The 10,000-nt window shown below is 39.7% G+C and overlaps 1 protein-coding gene across 4 annotated transcripts in view; it reads right to left on the bottom strand.

Annotated features, from left to right (window-relative positions):
• sept5b (septin 5b) overlaps nucleotides 1-10,000 on the bottom strand; it is a 37,488-nt gene that overhangs the window by 24,320 nt on the left and 3,168 nt on the right. The gene's annotated exons all lie outside the window — the stretch shown is intronic.

The following is a 10,000-nucleotide window of genomic DNA, read 5'->3' as shown; positions in this document are numbered from 1 at the left end:
AACACACACACACACACACACACACAGAAAGAAAGAAAGAAAGAAAGAAAGAAAGAAAGAAAGAAAGAAAGAAAGAAAGAAAGAAAGAAAGAAGGCTATTTTAATTCCAAAGGCCAAGGGAACTTTATCAGGATGCATAGTATCCTGGATCCATGAAATAACTGGCCTTTCAAAATAAAAGTCTGCCTGCCTCTATGGGAATCTAACATAGGGGTGGACTGACTTATGCCGCCTGCATTTTAAGGAAGAACATTTATATATTTATGATACATTATTCATTCACAAAGAAAATTGGTGTCCTTAAAGGTTGGATTTTTCCAATTTTTTTTTAATTAAGGCATTAAGATCTGGGTGTATCCATGTTCCAGAAATGCTTGTTACGGGGCGTGTTCCAACCGAACCAGGAAAGAAAATGCCTCTGCATTCATTGGATAGACTTACAACCAATCAGAGCAACAGAACTCAACTGTCAACAGGACTCAACACCGTGTATCGTCTCCATAGCAACCACTCTTTGCACAATGCATTCGTTCTAACTTCCGACTTTTCTTATTCCCCGGAGTCCCCGGAATATGTTGTTTTTTCCGCCCAGCATGTTTCCTTGGATCAGGATGGGTCAGTGTAACTCTTATCAGTTACATTTTCTAACCACAACGGAAAAACAGAAAAATGGTTTCATATATCCAATTTTTCATTTTTTTCCACTTTGACAATTTAATATAATTGGATCTTTAAACTGTTTTTCCAATTTTCTGTTTTTTATTCAGATGATTAGAAATTTAGAAAATTACGAAACCATCAGTTGCACCTCTGACCCCAAAGTCTCTCAGTTTTTTATTTTGGTCCATATGCAGTTAATGACCTGCATATTCCGCAAAGAATAGGAAAAGAATACCATGGCAGTATTGAATAATTGGAGCTCAAATGCAATTTTGTAATTTTCTCAATTTCTACCAAGAGCCTCGGTCTGTCCCAGGTTTCTCCCTAAAAGGGAGTTTTTCCTCCCCACTGTCGCACTTATGGTGCGTTCATTTTGTCTTGTAATCGCGACTAGTAGCTCGAGTGTGACGTCACATCCGTGTCGAAAAACGAATAACCGCGGGTTGGCTACTGCTCTGCTTTCTGCTCGAGACTCAGCCATTGTTGTCATATAGCAACAGAGCGTCTCTAGCCAATTTCAGCTGCACAAGCTACAACATACCTAATCAGGCGGTATTTAACTCCTAATAAGACTGTAGCGACATGCCTATAGGTAGCAGTATACAGCGCTATGTTTAACTCCTAATAAGACTGTAGTGACATGCCTATAGGTAGCAGTATACAGCGCTATGTTTAACTCCTAATAAGACTGTAGAGACATGCCTATAGGTAGCAGTATACAGCGCTATGTTTAACTCCTAATAAGACTGTAGAGACATGCCTATAGGTAGCAGTATACAGCGCTATGTTTAACTCCTAATAAGACTGTAGAGACATGCCTATAGGTAGCAGTATACAGCGCTATGTTTAACTCCTAATAAGACTGTAGAGACATGCCTATAGGTAGCAGTATACAGCGCTATGTTTAACTCCTAATAAGACTGTAGAGACATGCCTATAGGTAGCAGTATACAGCGCCATGTTTAACTCCTAATAAGACTGTAGAGACATGCCTATAGGTAGCAGTATACAGCGCCATGTTTAACTCCTAATAAGACTGTAGAGACATGTCTATAGGTAGCAGTATACAGCACCATGTTTAACTCCTAATAAGACTGTAGAGACATGCCTATAGGTAGCAGTATACAGCGCAATGTTTAACTCCTAATAAGACTGTAGAGACATGCCTATAGGTAGCAGTATACAGCGCAATGTTTAACTCCTAATAAGACTGTAGAGACATGCCTATAGGTAGCAGTATACAGCGCATGTTTAACTCCTAATAAGACTGTAGAGACATGCCTATAGGTAGCAGTATACAGCGCTATGTTTAACTCATAATAAGACTGTAGAGACATGCCTATAGGTAGCAGTATACAGCGCTATGTTTAACTCCTAATAAGACTGTAGAGACATGCCTATAGGTAGCGGCATACAGCGCCATGTTTAACTCCTAATAAGACTGTAGAGACATGCCTATAGGTAGCAGTATACAGCGCCATGTTTAACTCCTAATAAGATTGTAGAGACATGCCTATAGGTAGCAGTATACAGCGCCATGTTTAACTCCTAATAAGACTGTAGAGACATGCCTATAGGTAGCAGTATACAGCGCTATGTTTAACTCCTAATAAGACTGTAGAGACATGCCTATAGGTAGCAGTATACAGTGCTATGTTTAACTCCTAATAAGACTGTAGAGACATGCCTATAGGTAGCAGTATACAGCGCTATGTTTAACTCCTAATAAGACTGTAGAGACATGCCTATAGGTAGCAGTATACAGTGCTATGTTTAACTCCTAATAAGACTGTAGAGACATGCCTATAGGTAGCAGTATACAGCTATGTTTAACTCCTAATATGACTGTAGAGACATGCCTATAGGTAGCAGTATACAGCACTATGTTTAACTCCTAATAAGACTGTAGAGACATGCCTATAGGTAGCAGTATACAGTGGTACATGTTTAACTCCTAATAAGACTGTAGAGACATGCCTATAGGTAGCAGTATACAGCGCTATGTTTAACTCCTAATAAGACTGTAGAGACATGCCTATAGGTAGCAGTATACAGTGCTATGTTTAACTCCTAATAAGACTGTAGAGACATGCCTATAGGTAGCAGTATACAGCGCCATGTTTAACTCCTAATAAGACTGTAGAGACATGCCTATAGGTAGCAGTATACAGCGCTATGTTTAACTCCTAATAAGACTGTAGAGACATGCCTATAGGTAGCAGTATACAGCGCATGTTTAACTCCTAATAAGACTGTAGAGACATGCCTATAGGTAGCAGTATACAGCGCTATGTTTAACTCCTAATAAGACTGTAGAGACATGCCTATAGGTAGCAGTATACAGTGCTATGTTTAACTCCTAATAAGACTGTAGAGACATGCCTATAGGTAGCAGTATACAGCGCCATGTTTAACCTCTAATAAGACTGTAGAGACATGCCTATAGGTAGCAGTATACAGTGCTATGTTTAACTCCTAATAAGACTGTAGAGACATGCCTATAGGTAGCAGTATACAGCACTATGTTTAACTCCTAATAAGACTGTAGAGACATGCCTATAGGTAGCAGTATACAGCGCCATGTTTAACTCCTAATAAGACTGTAGAGACATGCCTATAGGTAGCAGTATACAGTGCTATGTTTAACTCCTAATATGACTGTAGAGACATGCCTATAGGTAGCAGTATACAGCGCTATGTTTAACTCCTAATAAGACTGTAGAGACATGCCTATAGGTAGTCATACAGCGCCATGTTTAACTCCTAATAAGACTGTAGAGACATGCCTATAGGTAGCAGTATACAGCGCTATGTTTAACTCCTAATAAGACTGTAGAGACATGCCTATAGGTAGCAGTATACAGCGCCATGTTTAACTCCTAATAAGACTGTAGAGACATGCCTATAGGTAGCAGTATACAGTGCTATGTTTAACTCCTAATAAGACTGTAGAGACATGCCTATAGGTAGCAGTATACAGTGCTATGTTTAACTCCTAATAAGACTGTAGAGACATGCCTATAGGTAGCAGTATACAGCGCTATGTTTAACTCCTAATAAGACTGTAGTGACATGCCTATAGGTAGCAGTATACAGCGCTATGTTTAACTCCTAATAAGACTGTAGTGACATGCCTATAGGTAGCAGTATACAGCGCTATGTTTAACTCCTAATAAGACTGCAGAGACACGCCTATAGGTAGCAGTATACAGAGCTATGTTTAACTCCTAATAAGACTGTAGAGACACGCCTATAGGTAGCAGTATACAGCGCTATGTTTAACTCCTAATAAGACTGTAGAGACATGCCTATAGGTAGCAGTATACAGCGCTATGTTTAACTCCTAATAAGACTGTAGAGACATGCCTATAGGTAGCAGTATACAGCACTATGTTTAACTCCTAATAAGACTGTAGAGACACGCCTATAGGTAGCAGTATACAGCGCTATGTTTAACTCCTAATAAGACTGTAGTGACATGCCTATAGGTAGCAGTATACAGCGCTATGTTTAACTCCTAATAAGACTGTAGAGACATGCCTATAGGTAGCAGTATACAGAGCTATGTTTAACTCCTAATAAGACTGTAGTGACATGCCTATAGGTAGCAGTATACAGCGCCATGTTTAACTCCTAATAAGACTGTAGTGACACGCCCTATAGGTAGCAGTATACAGCGCTATGTTTAACTCCTAATAAGACTGTAGAGACACGCCTATAGGTAGCAGTATACGCGCTATGTTTAACTCCTAATAAGACTGTAGAGACAGCGCCTATAGGTAGCAGTATACAGCGCTATGTTTAACTCCTAATAAGACTGTAGAGACACGCCTATTAGGTAGCAGTATACAGCGCTATGTTTAACTCCTAATAAGACTGTAGAGACACGCCTATAGGTAGCAGTATACAGCGCTATGTTTAACTCCTAATAAGACTGTAGAGACATGTCTATAGGTAGCAGTATACAGCGCCATGTTTAACTCCTAATAAGACTGTAGAGACATGCCTATAGGTAGCAGTATACAGCGCTATGTTTAACTCCTAATAAGACTGTAGAGACATGCCTATAGGTAGCAGTATACAGCGCTATGTTTAACTCCTAATAAGACTGTAGAGACATGTCTATAGGTAGCAGTATACAGCGCTATGTTTAACTCCTAATAAGACTGTAGAGACATGCCTATAGGTAGCAGTATACAGCGCTATGTTTAACTCCTAATAAGACTGTAGAGACATGCCTATAGGTAGCAGTATACAGCGCTATGTTCAACTCCTAATAAGACTGTAGAGACATGCCTATAGGTAGCAGTATACAGCGCTATGTTTAACTCCTAATAAGACTGTAGAGACATGCCTATAGGTAGCAGTATACAGCGCCATGTTTAACTCCTAATAAGACTGTAGAGACATGCCTATAGGTAGCAGTATACAGCGCCATGTTTAACTCCTAATAAGACTGTAGAGACATGCCTATAGGTAGCAGTATACAGCGCTATGTTTAACCTCTAATAAGACTGTAGAGACATGCCTATAGGTAGCAGTATACAGCGCCTATGTTTAACTCCTAATAAGACTGTAGAGACATGCCTATAGGTAGCAGTATACAGCGCTATGTTTAACTCCTAATAAGACTGTAGAGACATGCCTATAGGTAGCAGTATACAGCGCTATGTTTAACTCCTAATAAGACTGTAGAGACATGCCTATAGGTAGCAGTATACAGTGCTTTGCTTTTTTTATTAATAAGGGAAACACTTCCACTAATTAACCCTGACAAAGCACACCTGTGAAGGTAAAACCATTTCAGGTGACTACCTCATGAAGCTCATTGAGAGAACACCAAGGGTTTGCAGAGTTACCAAAAAAAGCAAAGGGTGGCTACTTTGAAGAATCTAAAATATAAGACATGTTTTCAGTTATTTCACACTTTTTCGTTAAGTACATAATTCCATATGTGTTCATTCATAGTTTTGATGCCTTCAGTGAGAATCTACAATGTAAATAGTCATGAAAATAAAAAGGAAACGCATTGAATGAGAAGGTGTGTCCAAACTTTTGGCCTGTACTGTACATTAGATATCATCAGATGCTGCACCTAAACCTTACAACAGATCTTCTTTTCTACAAACAGGGCGATGCTAACGTCTCAGGGATGGCCTATAAAAATCACCATCCCCCGCAGCGCTGGCTGTATGTAGGGCATCGCCACGGCCGCCCCACGGCCTTCTGGGTCAGATCTTCCCTTCCCAGCTCTGTCCTGTTAGTGGGACGTTCCCCAGGACTCCTCGTGATGTTTTACTGAAGCGGTGGGGGAAGAGCGGGTGGCCGAGAGAAGCGAGAGCGAGCCCTGAGGGTTCCCCCAAGTATTCATAATACGGGATGGCAGGCAGCGAGAGAGGAGGGGGAGGGGGAGGGGACAAGACGGAGGCGTCCCGAGTGCACGAGAAGCCGAAAGCACGGCAACGCGGCATGAAACCGAGGCTGGAAGGAGACGTGGACCAAGGCTGCACAAGTGTATCGATTTTTTCTTACACCGGTTGACCAGTCCCTCCAGAAAAACCTGATTATGCGATCGCATAATTCTAGGGCTGAAACGATTCCTCGAATAATTCGATTACAAAAAATCCTCGATGCAAAATGACTTCCTGCCTCGAAGCTTCGTTAAATCAACGTTACCGACGTTGTATCGCTGACGGGCGGTGTTTCCGCAGGGAGCGTTATTACTGTCGCACACCGGACGAAAAAAACTACAAAAAAACTATCAAAAACAATGTAATATTTATATATATAAAAGTTTCTTTTTTTTGAGAGATGATATTGTAAGCAATATAGGCAATACAAATGTTGCTTTTTCCGAAAATATTGCTTTTTTTCCCTAGTTTGGGTTGTTTAAAAACGCAAAAAAAAAAAAAATTATCCGATTAATCGATTAATCGATCGATAAAGTGCTAGATTAATCGATTACAAAAAGAATCGATAGCTGCAGCCCTACATAATTCAACGCATAATCAGCCAAAGTCCGCACATTTATGCGCCGCACTTTCGCCGCATAAATTGCCGATTTCCGCGCAAAATATGCGGTGGCCTTGCATGATGTCATAACCCCCGCATTTTCGTTGCAAAAAAGTCCCGTAATATACAGTACAGGCCAAAAGTTTGGACACACCTTTCAATGAGTTTCCTTTTTATTTTCATGACTATTTACATTGTAGATTCTCACTGAAGGCATCAAAACTATGAATGAACACATATGGAATTATGTACTTAACAAAAAAGTGTGAAATAACTGAAAACATGTCTTATATTTTAGATTCTTCAAAGTAGCCACCCTTTGCTTTTTTATTAATAAGGGAAATAATTCCACTAATTAACCTGAAACCCAAAGCACACCTGTGAAGGTAAAACCATTTCAGGTGACTACCTCATGAAGCTCATTGAGAGAACACCAAGGGTTTGCAGAGTTACCAAAAAAAGCAAAGGGTGGCTACTTTGAAGAATCTAAAATATAAGACATGTTTTCAGTTATTTCACACTTTTTGTTAAGTACATAATTCCATATGTGTTCATTCATAGTTTTGATGCCTTCAGTGAGAATCTACAATGTAAATAGTCATGAAAATAAAAAGGAAACGCATTGAATGAGAAGGTGTGTCCAAACTTTTGGCCTGTACTGTGTCTTAGCAGAAAGTTGTAAAATGGTTGCGTTTACGTCACACGAGAGCAGCCGTTTTCCCCTGTTGCCATGGGAACGTTACGAAGTGACGTAATTACTAGGGCTGTCCTCGAACTAAAGAAATTCTTAGTCGACTAACACTTATACGATTTGGTCGACTAATCGATTAGTTGATTTAACCGACAGAGCTGTGCGCTTTGAGAGGTGGTTAAGACTAGAAAAGAACAACATAAATGTAGTTAATTAACCATCTGAAAAACTCAGTTTCTCCCCAATTAATCCTGCAAAAGCACCACTTTAAATCTTCTGTTTACCATAAATGTGCTCATAAGTTTCTTGGAAATGAGTAATCAAGCACGAATAAGCATAAAAAAATGACTTACCAACTAAAGAAATCTTAGTCGACTAAGACCAAAACGACCGATTAGTCGACTAATCGACTAAGAGGTGGCAGCCCTGATGTTTACGCAAAGTGAACATCTGCATAATCGAGGATTTATGCCCCGCAGCAATCACAAAAAAACCTCTCTCTCTTTTTCTGGAAGGACTGAGTTAAAGTGATGGTTCGGAGTAATTCACCCTAGGGTCCTTTGCACCATGACCTCGAGCCAAACACCCCCCCAGAAGCTTTTTTCACCTGGGTCTAACATTGGGAGAGTTAGCGTAGAGTAGCGTTAGCCGCTGAATAGCTTAGCGCAGGGGCTAACGGACCCACGTTTGTATCTCGTAAGTTACCCCACTAATAATTAGGGGTGGGAATCCCCAGAGGCCTCACGATACGATATCATCCCGATACTTATGTCACGATACGATGTTATTGCGATTTTAAACATATTGCAATATTCTGCGATATATTGCAATGTATTTACCTTTTTTCCAACTTCAGATTTTTCCCAATTTCAAATGATGTCCCGAAAGGACAATTTTGTCAACATCTGTTTTATCTGAAAAGATACATTTCTCTGTTTGTTCATCTCACTTCAGTTTTATTGCTGCAAAATGGGATTGTGTCAAGCAGACAGACTGACCAACACATATAGCATGGAAACAGAATGATTTGAAATGAAAACAAGCTCTTTGACAGTTTTCTCCATTGTTTACGCATAAAAAATTGGAACTATATGCAGATGATTCTGAAAGCTTGAAGCTCATTTATCAACAACAAGACTCCATATATATCACATATATCATAAAAGATCGATACTTTCCGTCTGTGTATCGATACAGCATTGCCACGATAAATATCGCGATACTATGCTGTATCGATTTTTTCCCCCCACCCCTACTAATAATGCCCGAAATGATACCAAACTTCTACACTAGTACAAATAGGTTATGCACTCATAAAACGATGGATTGGAAAGTTTGTACTTTTAGGGAGCTGTGTGTACATATGGAGATGTGTGGGGTGTATTGCGTCCATATTGACATTTTGTGTGCAAGTCACTCCCACACACACACACACACACACACACACAGCACACACACACACACAGCACACACACACATAGCACACACAGCATCACAACAATCCACAGATCCAGACTGCTGCGTGTGACTCAGCGCTGCCGTCCAACTCGACATCAAACAGCCTGAACTGCGAGGCAGGATGGAGGCAGGCCGGAGGAATCTGCTCGGCTATAAACTACACTACATCTGAAAACACAGAGTAGTGATATGGGGGCGAGGAGATGGATGGAGAGCGCTGTCTGTTCGGTGCAGTATGCCTGATTTATAACTTCGCTCTAGCACGTAAATCCGTGAAATAACAGAACAGGTTCTGCCAGCTTCAAGTACAAAAAAAAACCATTTTCTGTTATTTAAAATTCTCTCATAAAAAGCTGCTCAGTTAGCACATTTCTAAAGTGAAGTACAGTACAGGCCAAAAGTTTGGACACACCTCATTCAATGCAAAATATGCGGTGGCCTTGCATGATGTCATAATCCCCCGCATTTTCGTTGCAAAAAAGTCCCGTAATATACAGTACAGGCCAAAAGTTTGGACACACCTTCTCATTCAATGTGTTTCCTTTTTATTTTCATGACTATTTACATCGTAGATTCTCACTGAAGGCATCAAAACTATGAATGAACACATATGGAATTATGTACTTAACAAAAAAGTGTGAAATAACTGAAAACATGTCTCTTATATTTTAGATTCCTCAAAGTAGCCACCCTTTTTTTTTTTTTTATTAAGGGAAATAATTCCACTAATTAACCCTGACAAAGCACACCTGTGAAGGTGAAACCATTTCAGGTGACTACCTCATGAAGCTCATTGAGAGAACACCAAGGGTTTGCTGAGTTATCAAAAAAGCAAAGGGTGGCTACTGAAAAAAAAATTTTTTTTTTTTTTTTTTTTTTTTTTTTAGTAATAATTCATATGTGTTATTATATTTTTTTTTTGTTTTTGTGTTTTTATTTGATGCCTTCAGTGAGAATCTACAATGTAAATAGTCATGAAAATAAAAAGGAAACACATTGAATGAGAAGGTGTGTCCAAACTTTTGGCCTGTACTGTATGTTCTTTTAGTAATTCAAAAGTCTTTATTTTTTACCCTTTTGATGCTTTTGTAACCCTTTTTTTGTTTTTTAAGATCATTTTTTGGGGGCTTTTCTGCCTTTAATGGACAGGACAGCTAGGTGAGAGAGGTGAGAGAGAGA

The sequence above is a fragment of the Perca fluviatilis genome, chromosome 17 (assembly GCF_010015445.1).
Source record: "Perca fluviatilis chromosome 17, GENO_Pfluv_1.0, whole genome shotgun sequence".
NCBI lineage: Eukaryota > Metazoa > Chordata > Actinopteri > Perciformes > Percidae > Perca > Perca fluviatilis.
Note: the sequence above shows the minus strand (reverse complement) of the source record. Positions and strands in the feature narration are given on the sequence as shown.